Source organism: Mobula hypostoma, chromosome 6, assembly GCF_963921235.1.
Source record: "Mobula hypostoma chromosome 6, sMobHyp1.1, whole genome shotgun sequence".
Taxonomy (NCBI): domain Eukaryota; kingdom Metazoa; phylum Chordata; class Chondrichthyes; order Myliobatiformes; family Myliobatidae; genus Mobula; species Mobula hypostoma.
The window spans coordinates 162023354-162042140 of record NC_086102.1 but is presented as its reverse complement, the minus strand read 5'-3'; positions in this window follow the sequence as shown (position 1 = coordinate 162042140).

The window sequence follows — 18787 nt, the reverse complement described above, 5'->3', positions numbered from 1 at the left end:
CTATGTTGTGTTTGAATTTGGAAAAAATTAGAAGTGTGGTTTATGACCCTTCCATTAAATTTGAAAAAACTTGGAGGCCATTTATTCAGCATTTTCATATGATGTAATTTGACCATTTCCAAACTTATTTTACTTCTCTGCACTGTTGGTTGAGAGGAATGGAGTCGTCGACACCAAGGTTTTCTTCTCTTCCATTTTTACGTTGTTAGAATTGCCCAAGTCTTTTAGTTTAGTTTACTAATTCTGTTTAGTTTAGTTTTTTGGGGGGTGGGGTTTGTTTGTTTTTTCTTTTTTTTTCTTTTTCATGATTTTTCTTCAGATTTTTTTTGTCCTGTATTATTTATTGTTATCCTACACGATTGGGAGTTTCGTCAATTTATACTATTTGGTTTTATAATTACTTATTTTAAGTATAACACTGTATTTCCAACAATTTGTATTATTGCTATGTTATGTTTATATTTTATGAAACTAATAAAAAGATTGAAAAAGAAAGAAAGATAAGAAAATGGCAGACAAATAAGGAAATATTTCATAACTCTCAATAGATACACTTCCATTGAGAAATAAGAATACCAACCCTGGCTAACCACAGGAACTAATAATGGTATCAAAGTAAATGTGAAGGCTCATAAGGTTGAGACAAAAAATATGGAAAAAAAAATAGCAAACTACAAAGATTACTAAAATGATAGAGGGAGAAAAATAGAAGGAGAAAATTTGGAAAGTGTAAAAGCAGACAGTAAGTTTTACAAATATGTAAAAGGGGATAGATAAAGCAAATATCTCTTCAAAGGATAAGGCATGGGATTTAGAAAATCATAGCACAATTAAAGGTCACTATGGTTATCAAAGGGAAATCGCATCTGACAAAGTGCTGCTGCTGTCTACAGTAGCTCTGTGACCCAGACTTGATCATAACCTTGGGTGCTGTCAGTGTGAAATGTCCATATTCTCCCTGTGACCATGTAGGTTTGTTTTGGGTGCTCCAGTTACCCCCCCCCCCTCCCCAACTCCAACAATCCAAAGATATGCTGTTGTGTCAATTGACCACATTAAGTTATTCCTTAATGAAGGTGCACCACACACAAAATGCCAAAAACCTTTGGCAGGACTTCTCTTTAATGAAGGTAGGTGGCAGGAGCAACATATATAGTTGATGGGTATAAGGTTACAAAAGTCCTGATGGAAGTGTCTCAGCCTGAAATATTGACTAATACCTGCCACAGATGCTGCCTAGCTTATCGAGTCCCTCAGGCATTTTGTGTGCATAGTTCAAGACTTTTAGTGCTTGCAGATTCTCATGTCCCCTTTTCCACCTTCTTCCTTCTTCCTCCTTTCACTCCTTCCCTGTTTTCCTACTAACTCTTCTCTTTTCCCTACCCTCTTCTCCTCATCTGTATGCCTCTTCCACATCTCCTCCTCATCACCCGCACCCTCTCCTTTCTTCCTCTAACCACTTTCTTTGTCCTCTCTTTTCATTCTCATAGTCACACACCATTCTCAGGGGGCTCTTAGTAGGCCACCCAGACTGGAGGCAATTTTTGCAAAAGAAAATAAGTCTTCAAACCCAAATTTAACAAAGGCCAAATGAAATAATTCAGCAACTGAACAGGAAGTAATTCATGATTGTTTTAAACAAGTGAAATGCATGATTCTTTATTTTGTTGAGCATTGGATTCCACTGTGTGTATTAAGACAGGATAATGGTCAAAACGATTCTTCGTGCCACTGGATCCTGACTTCTGAGGCTGAGAGAGTGGGATTGTCTCTGTGCAAGGCTTTTCCACTTTAATATCTTTCACGCACTGGTTACATTGTGCAAAATTCATCTCCCAACTTTCAATTCGAACCAGTCTTCTACAAGTCCTATGGCGATGGAGGAGTGGCGAAGCAACAGGTGGAGGTGACCACTGGGAGTTGTAGTCACAAACCCGCACTTAGGCAGTCTTTGGACAAGTGGTCGTTCTTCTCTGTACCCAGGGCAGCAGAGGAGTCCGGCAGCACCAAAGGCGACTGAGCAGCCCTTTCCAGGACAGCACTGCTCACCCTTTGATAGGGAAGGCCTAGAAAAGGTGGCCTAAACATTGCCTGCCCTACAGACAGATAACTGGCCAGCTTGCCGCGGCTGGCAGTTCATCGGCCAATGCAGTTACACTCAAAGGAGAAGAAAGAAACTTCCGTTAGGATCATGGAATGTCCACACACTCATGGACAGAGAGAACTCAGCAAGACCCCAAAGAAGAGCAGTCCTTGTTGCTAAGGAACTTTCACGCTACAACATCGACATCGCAGCACTAAGTGAAACCAGGCTTGCGGAGGAAGGATCCCCGACTGAAACCACCAGCAGCTACACTTTCTTTTGGAAAGGAAAAGCGCAAGATGAAGAGAGAATTCATGGAGTTGGATTTGCAGTCAAGTCCAGCTTCCTGAAACAACTCTCCAGTTCTACGCTGACCTTAACTCTGTTCTGTGCTCAGTCCCTGCCAACGACAAAATAATCCTGCTCGGTGACTTCAATGCTCGAGTAGGCTGCGCTCACAGTCGCTGGGCAAGCATGGTATTGGCAATATGAACAACAATGGCCTCTTGCTCCTCAGCAAATGTGCAGAATACAACCTCCTCATTGCAAACACAGTGTTCAGGCTGGCGAACAAGCACAGGACAACATGGATGCACCCAAGATCCAAACATTGGCACATGATCGTCTACGTTATAGTACGTCGCCGAGACATCCAGGCTGTCCTCATCACCAGAGCCATGCGAGGAGCGGAGTGCTGGACTGACCACAGGCTTGTCCGCACCACATTGAAGCTACGTATTGGTCCCCAGCATCCCAAGCACCCTAAGTCCATCAGAACAGCTTTTAACACCGTCAGACTCCAAGAGCCACTGTATCTTTGCAAGTTCCAGACCACCCTTGATGAGAAACTGTCTGCTAATGGACCACTAACTGGTGGGCCAACCCAGAAGTGGAATCAGTTTAGAGAGATGGTGACGGAGACAGCAAAATAAGTCCTTGGCCCCAAGGATCAGAACCACCAATATTGGTTCGACGAGAATGATAGTGCCATTAAAGATCACCTGGCCAGGAAGAACAAAGCATTCAGGGAGTGGCAAAACGACCCAAGCTCCATCCCCAAAAAAAGAGCGGTTCAAGTCCCTTCAGGCCCATGCCCAATGGGAAATTCACAAGATGCACGACCTGTGGTGAGATAGGAAAGCTGATGAGGTGCAACGCTTCACTGACATCAACAACTCAAAGCTGTTCTTCAATTCCATCAAGATGATCTTCGGCCCCTCAAGATCTGGCTCATCTTCACTATTATCTGCTGATGGAACCACACTGCTAAAGGTCAAAGAGAGCATCCAATACAGATGGAAGGAGCATTTCAGACAGCTCCTGAACCGCCCTTCATCGGTCGACCAGTCTGCTCTGGACCAAATCCCCCAACCGCCTATTCACGAGGAACTAGATGATCCTCCCTCGATAGATGAAGTCAAGAAGGCTATCATGCAGATGAGCAGTGGCAAGGCGCCCGGCAAGGATGGAATACCTGCTGAACTGTACAAGGCACTCAGCAAGAAATCACTTGAGGTACCACAGCACCCTGACTAGCATTTGGGAAGAAGAAGAGATGCCCCCTGACCTCAGACACAACGATAATCGCCCTCTACAGAAATAACGGTTCAAAGACTGACTGCGGGAACTACGGAGGCATCTCACTACTTTCCATTGCCGGAAAAATTCTAGCCCGCATCATCCTCAACGGACTGATTCCAACAGTGTCAGAAGAGAACCTTCCCGAGTCACAATGTGGCTTTTGTCCCGAACGCAGCACTGTCGACATGATCTTTGCAATGAGACAGATACAGGAGAAGTGCCTGGAACAGGACATGACATTATACTCTGTTATACTTCATTGATCTGACGAAGGCATTTGACACGGTCAACAGAAATGCACTGTGGATCATCCTTAGAAAGCTTGGCTGCCCACAGAAATTTACTACACTCATCCCCCTACTCCACGATGGCATGACAGGAGAAGTGTTCTCAGATGGTTCCCCATCTAAGACTTTCAACATCTCAAGTAGCATGAAGCAAGGGTGCGTTCTAACACTCTTCAACCTCCTCTTCACCCAAGTGCTGAAGCATGCTATTAAGGACCTAGACCTGGGTATTTACATAAGATATTACCTAAACAGATCGATGTTTGACCTGAGACGCCTTGCTGCAAAGACCAAAACGTTGAGGAGGCTCATCACGGAAGCCCTGTTTGCTGATGACTGTGCCCTCATGGTCCACCAGGAGAAACACTTGCAGACAATTGTCGACAAGTTCTCCGCAGCCTCAAAGCTGTTTGGCCTGACAATCAGCCTCGGTAAGACAGAAGTTCTCCGACAACCTGCACCAAACCGTCACCCTCCTCAGCCATGCATCACCATCGACGGTACTATCCTGAAGAATGTGGAGAGCTTCAAGTATCTAGGAAGCACCATCTCCAGTGACGGATCCCTTGACAAAGAGATCATAGCAAGGATCCAGAAAGCCAGCCAGGCACTCGGGAAACTCCGTGCCAAAGTTCTGGAGCCCAAGGACATTCAGCTTTCAACCAAGCTCAAGGTGTACAAGGCTGTGGTCCTCACCTCTCTCCTGTACGGCTGCGAAACCTGGACCCTGTACCGCAGACACATCAAACAGCTGGAGCAGTTTCACATGCGCTCTCTGCGGTCGATCATGAGGATTCGATGGCAGGACAGAATCACCAACCAGGAAGTCCTTGTCAGAGCCAACAGCACAAGCATTGAGGCAAGGATCCTCCAGGCCCAGCTACGCTGGACTGGCCATGTAATCCACATGGGTGAAACAAGAATTCCCAGGCAGCTGCTCTACAGTGAGCTTGAGCATGGCAGTCGCAATCAGGGTCGCCCCAAATAAAGATTCAAAGACAATCTGAAATCGTACATCAAATAGGCAGACCTCCAGCCTCGACAACTTGAGGTGTCCACAGCCGACAGGGCTGCATGGCGCGCCCTGACCAGAAAAGCTGCATCTGACTTTGAGGATGATCGAAATCAACGCCTTGCAGCAGCATGAGACCGACACCACAAAACTGTGTATGCAGCTGTTCTAACAACCGCCATTCTATGTCCAACCTGCAAACGCATGTGTGCTTCGGCCTTCGGCCTCTGAAGCCACATGCATATCCACAGATGACAATAGACAATAGACAATAGGTGTAGGAGTAGGCCATTCGGCCCTTCGAGCCAGCACCACCATTCACTGTGATCATGGCTGATCATCCACTATCAGTATCCAGTTCCTGCCTTATCCCCATAACCTTTCATTCCACTATCTTTAAGAGCTCTATCCATCTCTTTTGTGAAAGCATCCAGAAACTTGGCCTCCACAGCCATATTCCATATATCCACCACTCTCTGGGTGAAGAAGTTTTTCCTCAACTCCGTCCTAAATGGCCTACCCCTAATTCTTAAACTGTGACCTCTGGTTCTGGACTCACCCATCAGCAGGAACATGCTTCCTGCCTCCAGCGTGTCCAATCCCTTAATAATCTTATATGTTTCAATAAGATCCCCTCTCAGCCTTCTAAATTCCAGAGTATACAAACCCAGTCGCTCCAATCTTTCGACATATGACAGTCCTGCCATCCCGGGAATTAACCTTGTGAACCTACACTGCACTCCCTCAATAGCAAGAATGTCCTTCCTCAAATTTGGAGACCAAAACTGCACTCCAGGTGTGGTCTCACCAGGGCCCTGTACAGCTGTAGAAGGACCTCTTTGCTCTTATACTCAATTCCCCTTGTTATGAAGGCCAGCATGCCATTAGCTTTTTTCACTGCCTGTTGTACTTGCATGCTTGCTTTCAGTGACTGATGTACAATAACACCTAGATCTCGTTGTGCTTCCCTTTTTCCTAACGACTCCATTTACATAATAATTTGCCTTCCCGTTCTTACCACCAAAGTGGATAAGCTCACATTTATCCACAATAAACTGCATCTTCCATGCATCTGCCCACTCACCCAGCCTGTTCAAGTCACCTTGCATTCTCATAACATCCTCCTCACATTTCACACTGCCTCCCAGCTTTGTGTCATCGGCAAATTTGCTAATGTTACTTTTAATTCCCTCATCTAAATCATTGATATATATTGTAAATAGCTGCGGTCCCAGCACCGAACCCTGCGGTATCCCACTGGTCACCATCTGCCATTTCGAAAGGGACCCGTTAATCGCTACTCTTTGTTTTCTGTCAGCCAGCCAATTTTCAATCCATGTCAGTACTCTGCCCCCAATACCATGTGCCCTAATTTTGCCCACTAATCTCCTATGTGGGACTTTATCAAAGGCTTTCTGAAAGTCCAGGTACACTAAATCCACTGGCTCACCCTTGTCCATCTTCATAGTTACATCCTCAAAAAATTCCAGAAGATTAGTCAAGCACGATTTCCCCTTCGTAAATCCATGCTGACTTGGACCAATCCTGTTACTACTGTCCAGATGTGTCGTAATTTCATCTTTTATAATTGACTCCAGCATCTTTCCCACCACTGACGTCAGGCTAACCAGTCTATAATTCCCTGTTTTCTCTCTTCCTCCCTTCTTGAAGAGAGGGACAACATTAGCCACCCTCCAATCCACAGGAACTGATCCTGAATCTATAGAACATTGGAAAATGATTACCAATGTGTCCACAATTTCTAAAGCCACCTCCTTAAGTACCCTGGGATGCAGACCATCAGGTCCCGGGGAATTATCAGCCTTCAGACCCAACAGCCTATCCAACACCATTTCCTGCCTAATATAAATTTCCTTCAGTTCATCCATTACCCTAGGGTTTGGCCACTATTATATCTGGGAGATTGTTTGTGTCTTCCCTAGTGAAGACAGAGCCAAAGTACCTGTTCAACTCGTCTGCCATTTCCTTGTTCCCCATAATAAATTCACCCGCTTCGGTCTTCAAGGGCCCAATTTTGGTCTTAACTATTTTTTTCCTTTTGACATCCTAAAGAAGCTTTTACTATCCTCCTTTATATTCTTGGCTAGTTTACCTTTGTACCTCATTTTTTCTCCACATATTGCCTTTTTAGTTACCTTCTGTTGCTCTTTAAAAGTTTCCCAATCCTCCGGCTTCCCATTTGTCTTTGCTATGTTATTGTCTCGTTTATTTTTATACTGTCCATTACTTTCTTTGTCAGCCACGGCCTCCCCCTACTCCCCTTAGGATCTTTCTTCCTCTTTGGAACGAACTGATCCTGCACCTTCTGCATTATTCCCAGAAACACTTGCCATTGCTGTTCCACTGTCATCCCTGCTAGGGTATTGTTCCATTGAACTTTGGCCAGCTCCTCCCTCATAGCACCATAGTTCCCCTTGCACAATGTTCAGTCGTCCTTGGACCCCGAGAGACAACCACCACCAATAGGCAAAATAACATGCTGCTGTCAGACATTATGTCCACAAATAATCTCCTTTAACAAGACAGGAATATCCTGTGTACTTCTCAGTTTAAGAGTAAGAAAGTATCCCGGATCTTATTTTTGAGCATTTAACAGTCACTGCATAGCGCCAAATAATCTCTGAGTTTAATGGACAGGTCACTTAAACTTAATTTATTATCACAGGTGTCATAAATAGGATTCTGAGGTAGATGTCAGGCTCTGTGATATACCAGTGTTCTTTTGGTATTAGACTTCCACAGGTGGTCACAGTGGGGTAAGATTTTTCCATCATAAAATTAAACCAGTTTCTCTGCTTACAAATTATATGAACAGGTGTGTTTACAGACTTTTTTAATCTTTCCCTCTCCCACTGTAGAGTGCCCTCCTGCTTTAAAACATCCACCTTTGTCCCTGTACCTAAAAAGACCAAGGTAACATGTCTGAACAACTGGTGTCCTGTCGCACTTAACTCAATAATAAGCAAATGCTTTGGGAGGCTGATCAAGGGCTACATCCGCAGCTTGCTACTACCCACACTGGACTCCCTATAATTCGCCTACCGACACAACCGATCGACAGATGACACAATAGCCATAGCTCTACACACCATCCTTACACATCTGGAGAAAAGAAATGCTTATGTGAGAATGCTGTTCTTTGACTATAGTTCAGCATTCAACACCATGATTCCCTCCAGGCTCGACAAGAAGCTCAGAGACCTCTGCCTTCACCCTAACTTGTATAGCTGGATCCTGGACTTCCTGTCACATCGCCGGCAGGTGGCAAGAGTGGGCTCCCTCACCTCTGCCCCTCTGACCCTCAACACAGGTGCCCCCCAGGGCTATGTACTAAGCCCCCTCCTTTACTCTTTGTATACCCATGACTGTGTTGCTCCCCAAATTCTAAGAACTTTCTATAGGGCATGATTGAGAGTATCCTGACTGGTTGCATCACTGCCTGGCATGGGAACAGTAACAGAAACAAAATGCTGGAGGAACTCAGCAGGCCAGGAAGCATCTATGGAAGAGAGTAAACAGTTGACATTTTGGGCCAAGACCCTTCATCAGGACTGGAATAAAGGATAAGAAGTCAGAGTAAGAAGGTGGGGGGGGGTGAAGAGATGAAGAAGTACAAGGTGGTAGAATATAGGTGAAACCATGAGAGAGGGAGGGGTGAAGTAAAGAGCTGGGTAATTGATTGGTAAAAGAGATTAAGGGCTGGAGGAGAGGAAATCTAATAGGAGAGGATAGAACATGGGGGAGAAAAAGGAAGGAATAGGAGCACCAGAGCGAGGTGATGGGCAGATAAGAAGATAAGCTGAGGGAGGGAAACAAGAATGGGGAATAGTGAAGGAGAGGATGGCGGTGGGGGGGGTTGAGCAATTACCAGAAGTTCGAGAAATCAATGTTTATGGCATCAGGCTGGAGGCTACTCAGATGGAATATAAGGTGTTGCTCCTCCAACCAGAGTGTGGCCTCATCACAGTAGTAGAGAAGGCCATGGATTGACATGTTGGAATAGAAATGGGAAGTAGAATTGAAATAGGTAGCTACCGGGAAGTTCCCAGTTCTTTACTTCGCCCCCTCTCCCTTTCCTCACCTACCACCTTGTATTTCTTCCTCCACTCCCCCCAGCTGCTAAGTGTGAGAGCTAACTACATGGGAGGTGAAGCTATAGAGACACAATCTTTTTTTTACCAGTCAAAATTATAAACCAGCTGAGCACTACTTCAGGCCTAACCACATAGGATAACGGCCTAAGTACTTAGTTCACAGTGTGTATTCCTTGTTCAAAACTGTGGTGCTTGATATGCCCATCAGTAAAAGAAAAATTGAGCAGCATAGACAGAAATAGTTTTCTTTTTACATAATATAATTATTTTGTTACAAAGCTACAGCACATCAGAATTCACAGCAATTATATGACCGTAATATTTCTTTTACATTTACTTGGTGATCGTACAAATCCAGTTTTATTTTATTTGATTGGCTTCATAACATCGTCTCCATTCTTCATCTTCTACATGACAGCATGCAAGTACAATAGATTCCATTTAATCAGGGCAGCCAGTTCTTTGGAACAACTCTTAAAGAGCAAAAACTAATCAAGAAAATAACTGGGATTACTGTCATTTATTTGGGACACAATGCTGCTTAATTGGGGCAGGGGACTGTTGCTGGACAGTTTTGAACCAACATCAGTTGCTTGTACTTGTGTGGCCTTTAGAAACTACACTATGCTTCGAGCAAACAGCTTTTAAATAGCATCAGTTTTTGTGTGTGTGTGTGTGTGTGTGTTAAAAAAATCAGCGATTTTTTGTTTGTCGTTGATAGTTAGTGAGAACTAAACAGTAAGACAATTCAGAACTGTTCTGCTCACTGTGCTTTCAAGCATTCAGGCTTGGAGATGCCAGAAACAGACGGGAGTGAAATTGAAATGATTTCGTTACTTCAACAAGTTAGGAACTATAAAGAATTGAAGGTATTGACAACACCTTGAATGTTACAAAGAAAATAAAGATTTAGAAGGTGCAATCATTGACAGCATTGTATGAAGGCAGTTCATTATCTGCTCTAAGAGTCTGCACATTTATAGAGTTTGTTCATTTATAGTCATAAGAACACAACACAGATGAATTTCTCCATTGATCAGTATTGGGAACTAATACACAGTTTTATAGTACTGTGTTAGTGTTCTAATTTTTTCTGTATTTCATTTAAATACATAATTTGTTACTCAGTTTGTCTTTTAAAATCCTAACTATTTCCATGAAATTTCAGCTAATTGGGGCAGCCGCTTAATGTATTGATCCCAATTAGCACATTATGCCCTAAATAACCAGAATCCACTGCATATTTTGAACTAATGGATCAAAAAGACCCAAATCTAGCATAGTTTGCGATCAAGCAATGCTATATCATCATTTTATTTTATCAACAATTTTTAATTTCACCTTCAATAAGGTGTTCCCTGGTGGATTAGACCTAATCTATAGGATGAATGGGAAACTGCTCAACCTACAGGAACTTTAGACTAATATTACTTAAACCTCATTCGTTTAAGTAATGCTCCACCAACTTGCTCTTGCTACGTAATACCCTAGAAAGTGTGGATTGCAATACCCTTTGCAATACCCTAGAAAGCGTGGATCGCGTTCTATTTCTTAGTAGCCAAATTCAAGCAAATACAGACTTCATTGATGAAACTCAGCACTGCCTTAATGTACCAGAGTATCTTTTGACCTCCTGAAAAAAATGTTTGAAGATCATAATCTCCAACACTACAAAGCTCATGGTCTACAGAGCAGAAATTGTAAACTTAAGATACATGAACTATTTATCCTAGCACCTTACAACACCATAAGCATATCTCCATAAAATCTTCTAAGACTACTAGCAGAGTAAATGAACCAACTTGAGTGTCCTCTTCCAAGCCAATATCCCCAGCACTGAGTGCTCATTTATATTCATTTAGTCCTAACGAGTAGGTTACATATCTGACCAGACCTCACATAAGATGGCAACACACAAAAAGCTGGGGGAACACAGCAGGTAGCTCTGCTGAGTTCCTCCAGCGTCTTGTGCATTGCTCCAGATTCCAGTATCTGTAGTCTCTTGTGTTTTACATAAGATATTTTATTTCAAGTTCCAGTATATAAAGAGGTTATCAACTGTACAGAGGAAGGGATTCAAGAATGTTCTTAAAGCCCTCTTGAAAAGTGTTTCATCTAGTTTCTGCAACCAAATAAAATTGAGGAGCATCTGGATGACACCGAGTTTCTAAGCTCTTTGTTAGGAGCAGGAAGAAGCCCAGCAATATGGGAGAAGGCATGCATCACTTCCAATACTATCCACCCATCTATCCCATTAGAATTGCCTCTTGTCCCAGTCTATAGATTCTGTACTGGCCTCAGCTGTCTGTTCATGATCCATGGAACTGGAGTGGAAGCAAGTTGCTCACCCAGAAGAACTTTAGGAGAATAGCCTATTAATTGGTTTGCAAGTGTTTATTTTTGTCCATCACTTGGTATCCCAACTATCAACACAAAATAAATGAGTGAGTATAAATAAATAAATAAAGGAATACAACAGAATGCAAAATTTCTATGTATTTTAAATGAACTATTCTTAAGCATTCTTAAAGCAGATTAATTTTATGTAATTTTATGCTGACCATGTCATCTTCATTCTAACATTTCTTTGGTTTCCATACAAATCCCATTTATTTTATATACTGTGGCTGCCATCTTTCAGTTAAAAGTATGTACATTTAGCTTTAGGCGTCATTAAAGTTCATGAGTAGGTTGCTGTGAATCAGATACATAATATTTTGAGACAGGTTTTCAGAAACCTCATGGTTTAGTCATTACATCCTACTTGTCTATTTCATACCACAGTTCCCTATGAATGCTAATAGATTTTGGCCTCATAGATGAGTTGTGTGCTTTGAGAAAATGTGATCTTAGTTTCCTCGGATTTACAAGTCTACTTGGATTCTTTTGTACATCAAACATGAACATTTAATGTAGATTTGCATTACACATAATAATATAATGGAATTGTTACAGGAGAATGATATCCAGGCTGATGAGTCCATGCCAGATCTCCATAGGGAAGAAGTTAATTTGCAGGATCTCCAGGGTAGAAATCTCTAGGTTACTTCCAGTGCTGTGTGCTAGTGATGGTAATAATAGGAAGCAAATATGTTAAATGGTGTAGGAGGCAGGTATTCAGATTTTAGACCATTGTGATCCCTCCTGGGTATGAGGAGCATTTAGTCCGGCTGTAGAGCATTTGCTTTGGGTAATGAGGTTACCATTAACCACAGCTACTTCCAGGTCACCCTCAGGCAAGGTGTAGCACCTGTTAGCCTCCCTACTTGGGTTACAGTGAAGCCACGGAATGCAGGTGGTAGATGAAGCCGAAGGCAAGTTGTGAGTAACACAATCGATGGTTCCTGCTTCTCAGACAGTGAGCAGTAGATCCTTTTAATAGGACAATGTTCAGGGTCACCTGTCTTGTAAAGACACTGCATCAGAAGCAAGCAAGGGGAAGCTACTTCTTGTATTTTATCCCTAGTACAACCATGGTTAATACATACACAAATGTAAAAGACAACAGCACAAATGGCAGCCCACTTCCAAGCAGTGCGGACACCTTGTTTGGTACGGGATATCATGTAAACAGACAGGTGAGCCCAGATTGTCATACCACTACAAGTTTCCCCCGACATCCGAAGGTAGAGCGTTCATATGAAACAGTTCGTAAGCCGGAATGTCTTAAAGCGAAGAAGCAATTACCATTTATTTATATAGGAAAAATTTGTGAGCATTCACAGACCCAAAAGATAACCTACCAAATCATGCCAAATAACACATGAAACCTAAAATAACAGTAACATATAGTAAAAGCAGGAATGATATGATAAATACACAGCCTATATAAAGTAGAAATACTTTTCCACAATCATTGCCGCACTGTTCTCCGTAGTGAAAATCTCACGCAAGTGCTCTCGGCAAAAGCTGGGCATAAACACTCTTTCCAGTAACCTTTAAGCTATGAAGCTGCCAAATCATACCAAATAACGCATAAAAATACACAGCCTATATAAAGTAGAAATAATGTATGTACAGTGTAGTATCATTTATGGGAATCGGGAAGACAGCGCCGAGCACACTGATGATGTTGTGTTAGGCTGAGTCGTCAGAGGTTGGGGTGTTGCAGTGGCCCCCACCCTCCAGGCAGCGAACCGATACCGATCCGTGAAGCATGCAAGGGTGCAGCGGTGTCCGGGACGCACCTAGCACATCTTTAAGAAAAAAGCTGAAATAAACAAGCTAATTAATTAGGTGCCACCCAGCACGTAAATGTCGGCCCAGATCAGAGGCAATTGCCAATTGCGTCGCCTCTGATCTAGGCCGACATTTATGTGCCGGGCGGCACCTAATTAATTAGCTTGTTTATTTCGGCTTTTTTCTTAAAGATGTGCTGGGTACGTCCCAGCTACCGCTGCATTCTCCGCGAATCGGTTATCGGTCCACGGCCCGGGGGTTGGGGTGGTGGGACACTGGGGTGTCATCTCATTGTCATCTGTTTCCACCAGGGCAGGCAAGTCATCTTCTTCACGTTCAGTTCCTGGACAACTTCACTTTTGGTCCGTTCGCTACTGCATTCGGTTTCGATTGTTATCCTTTCCTCTTCCAATTGCATCAGCTCTTCATCTATCAGTTCTTGGTCATGGGATGCCAAAACCTCTTCAACGTCATCTTCGTCAATTTCCACAAGCCAAACTCACTTTGTCCTTACTTCGTTCACCATGATCGAAACGCTTAATTATGTCTAGTTTTACACTAAGTGTAACACCTTTACGAGCTCTTTTTGGCTTTTCTGATACCTTAGAACTCATCTTGCTAACGGCTGCTCATAGGCACGTGTTTAAGCAATATCGGCTAGAATGCAGTTCCGAGAGAGGAGCTTGGCTGCTCGGGGCGCGCACTGCCTTTTATTGTGCGCTGCTTTTTTCGCGCGCTGCCTTTTTTCGTAACAGTGAAAACACCTTCTGTTAGCGAAAACAGGGAACTATTGTAGGTCTTTCATAAGAGCTTTCATAACAGGTTTCATAAAGTGAACGTTCGAAAAGCGGGGGACACCTGTACTGTCTGCAAGAACAAGAGACTGCGAATTGCCACTTGGAATGTTCGAACCCTGCACCAAGCTGGTAAGCTAGAAAACGTAAAATTAGAAATGAAGAGGCTAGAAGTCAGCATCCTAGGCCTACGTGAAATAAGATGGAAAGGCACTGGAGTATTCCAATCAGACGACTACAAGATGATATACACTGGTGGAGATAAACATGAAAAGGGTTTTGCAATCATCTTAAACAAAGAAACATCCAAGAGCCTGCTAGGATACTGGCATATCTCAGACAGAATGGTGCTAATCAAACTAAAAGGACAACAAAACAACATCTCTATCATCCAAGTATATGCACCCACAATGGCAAGTTCAGAGGAAGAAATTGATGCGTTCTACCACTCCCTAGACAAAGCACTAGAAGAATGCAAATCACAAGAAGCCATCATAGTCATGGGCGACTTCAATGCAAAAGTTGGCGAGCGAACAGAAGACCATATTGTTGGAGACCAGGGATTGGGAGAAAGAAATGAAAGAGGAGAAAAGCCTATATCATGGTGTAAAATAAACAATCAGATAATCACCAACACTTGGTTTAAACAACATCCAAGAAGGAAATGGACATGGAGAAACCCAGACGGCAACAACAAAAATCAAATCAACTACGTAACAATCAATAACAGATTCAAAAACTCAATAGCTCAATCTAAAAGCTACCCTGCAGCAGACTGTGGAAGCGACTACATACCAGTCATTTGCAAAATGAAAATAAAGATGAGAAAATTTTAAAAAAACAAAAAGACCAGAACCACTGGATTATCAACAACTACAAAACAACCCTCATCTGAAAACAGAATACACAATCAAGGTGAAAAACCGTTTTCAATTGCTGCAGGATGAAGGAGGCAAATCTTCCTGGGACATACTGAAGGAATCCATGGTTGTAGCTGCAAAAGAAACCATCCCACGAAAAGAACCAAAAAGTAAGAAGAAATGGATAACTGAAGATATAACACAATTGATGCATCAAAAACAGACCATCAAACTAAGAGACAGTGAAGAATACAAACAACTTGATAAGACAATAAAAAGAAAATGCAGAGAAGCTGAAGACAGATGGCTAAATGAGAAATGCTCAGAGATAGAAATGCTGCAAACCCATAACCCTGGAACAAAGTTGATGCACAATAAGATTAAAGAACTAACGGGGAAATTACCTTGCTCAGCAAGTGGATGCATCAAGGCAAAAGATGGCAGCTTAATTATGAACAAAGAGGAAATCCTAAACAGATGGACAGAATATATAAAAGAACTTTTTGAAGACCAAAGAGGAGAAAAACCAAACATAAAGAAGAATCTTGAAGGACCTAGCATTCTAAAATCAGAAATTCGAGCAGCCGTAAATAAAACAAAACATAACAGAGCAATTGGTCCAGACAACATCGCTGTTGAAATGATACTGGCCTTAGAAGATTTTGAAATAGAGAAAATAACAGAAATAGCAAATGAAATCTATGATCATGGGGAGATACCTGATGATTTAAGTAAATCAGTGTTCATCACACTTCCAAAGAAAGAGGGAGCAACAGAATGTGAGTTACATCGTACAATAAGCCTAATGAGCCACATGGCAAAAGTTATTCTCAGAGTAATCATGATGAGCGCAAGATGCTGTATAAAACCAGAAATCAGTAAAGAACAAAGCGGCTTTGTGGAAAACACTGGAACCAGAAATGCAATTTTCATGCTACGGATGATCTGTGAACGAGCCATCCAAGTACAAAAAGACATCTACCTATGTTTCATTGACTATACAAAAGCTTTTGACACTGTCAGACAGCAAGATCTTCTGGAAATGCTTCAAGATCTTGACACAGATGGGAAAGATATACGTTTCCTAAGAAACTTATGTTGGGACCAGACAGCATCCATCAGAATAGAAGGAGAAGTGAGTGAGTATGTGAATATCATGAGAGGAGTCAGGCAAGGCTGTGTCTTTTCGCCAGACTTATTCAACCTGTATAGTGAAAATATCTTGAGAAGTATCAGACATCAAAGGATTCACAATTGGAGGCCATAATATAAATAACATCAGATATGCTGATGACATCGTACTAATAGCTGACTCAGAAACAAAACTTCAAGAACTACTCACTATAGTGGCAGCAGAAAGTAATCGCAGAGACCTCTCAATCAACACCAAGAAGACAGAAAGCATGGTCATCTCCAGAAAGACAAACATCCCACAATGTGTGATCAAGATCGGAAATACAAACATCAAAAAAGTCAACAAATTCAAATATCTTGGCAGCCTAATAACAAGTAATGGCAGGTGTGACACAGATATCAAATACAGGATAGCAATGGCGAAAGAAGCTTTCCAAAAAATGAAGACCATATTAACAGACAGAAAGATAAGCACGTATACTAAAAACAGAATACTGCAGTGCTACATTTATTCTATCCTGACTTATGGAAGTGAATGCTGGACCATTTCTCCAGCAATGGAAAAGACACTAGAAGCAGCTGAATTATGCTTCTACAGGAGAATGTTAAAAATATCATGGACCATGCACACATCAAATGAAGAAGTTCTCAGAAGAGCTCAAGCAGTTTGATCACTCATACTAACAATAAGAGAAAGACAACTCAGATTCCTTGGACACATCATGCGGAAAGATGAACTAGAAAAACTCATACTCTCTGGAAAGATTGAGGGGAGTAAACCTAGAGGAAGACCTTGGCTTATGTACATCAAAAGCATAGCCAGGTGGCTACACATCGAGGAAATGGAAGTCATCCAAAAAACGAAGGATAGATCTAGATGGAAAACCATGGTCACCAAAGTCCGCATTGGATATGGTACCTAGACAGACAGACAGATCCCTACTAGGGCAGAGGTGACGTGTACAAGAGGGACGAATTACACCTGAACTGAAGGAAGAACCAATATCCTGGCAGGCAGAATTAAGAGTGGCTATGTCGTCCTTCATGGACCTTTACCTTGTCGTGGTGAGGGGGCTTGTGTATCTCAGTGACACAATGAGCTAAACCATGCAGAGCTACTTAAGATGGATAGGAAATGGCGGATAGGTCAGACTAAATATGGTCCACTGGAGAAGAAAATCAGCCCACTCCAGTAATTTCCCAAGAAAACCTTATGGATAAAAGTAACCAGAGATATATGAGAATGACACCAGAAGATGAGCCCTGCAGGTCTGAAGGTGCCCAACATGCTAATGCAGAAGATCAGAGGACAAGTATGAATAGTACCAGAGCTAATAACACGATTGGATTAAAGCCGAAAGGATGTCCAACTGCTGATGTGCCTGGAAATGAAAAGAAGGTCCAATGTTGTAAAGATTGATACACCACTGGAATCTGGAATGTAAGATCCATGTACCAAGGTAACCTAAATGTGGTCAAAAACGAAATGAGAAGACATTGACATATTGGGAATTAGTGAACTAAAGTGGACTGAAATGGGTCATTTTACTTCAGATAATTACCAGATCTTCTACTGTGTGCAGGAAACCTGCATTAAGAATGCAGTGGCTTTAATTGTCAAAAAAGAGTATCAAAATCAGTGATTGCATACAACCCCAAAAATGACAGATTGATTGCAATACGACTTCAAGGCAAGCCTTTTAATATCACAGTGATCCCAGTTTATGCTCCAATCACAGATGCCAGATAGGATGAAATTATCCAGTTTTATGAAGAACTGCAGTACCAAAAAAGGATGTTATATTTATCACTGGAGACTGGAATGGCAAAGTTGGAAATCACAGAACACCTGGAGTAACGGGCAACTTTGGCCTTCAAGTATGGAATGAAGCAGGACATCGACTGGTAGAATTTTACCAAATTAACCCTCCGGTTATACCAAATACCCTCTTCCAAGAGGTGGTTCTATACATGGACATCACCAGGTAGGCATCACCGAAGCCATATTGATTATATACTTTGCAATCAAAGATGGAAGAGCTCTATACAGTCAGCTAAAACAAGACCAGGAGCAGATTGTGGTTCAGACCATGAGCTGCTTGTTGCAGTATTCAGAGTGAAATTGAAGAGCATCAGGAAAGCCAACGTACCAGCAAAGTTTAATATTGATACCATCCCTCAAGAATATGCCATGGAGGTGAAGAACAGATTCAATGGATTAAACCTGGTAGAGGGAAAGCCAGAAGAACTATGGATAGAAGTAAGAAGCGTTATACAAGAGATGTCAACAAAAAAATTACAAACAAAAAGAAGACCAGGAAAGCAAAATGGCTTTCTGCAGAGACTTTCCAAGTGTCTGAGCAGCAAAGAGAGGTGAAAGCCAATGGTGGTTGGAACAAATACCTCCATCTGAACGCAAAGTTCAAGAAGATAGCAAGGAAAGATAACAGAACTTACTTAAAGGAGCAATGCAAAAAAGCTGAAGAAGCCAACAGAATTGGAAAAACAAGAGATCTATTCAAGAGGATTAGAGAAATCAAAGGAACATTTCATACAAAAATGAGTATAGTAAAAGTCAAAGAAGGGAAGGACCTTACAGAAGCAGAAGACATCAAAAAGAGATGGCAGGAATACACGGAAGAATTGTGCAGGAAAGATCCCAACAGTGAAGACATCTGCAATGACTCCCTCACAGATCTACAGCCAGACATTCTGGAATGTGAAGCTGAATGGGCAAAAGAA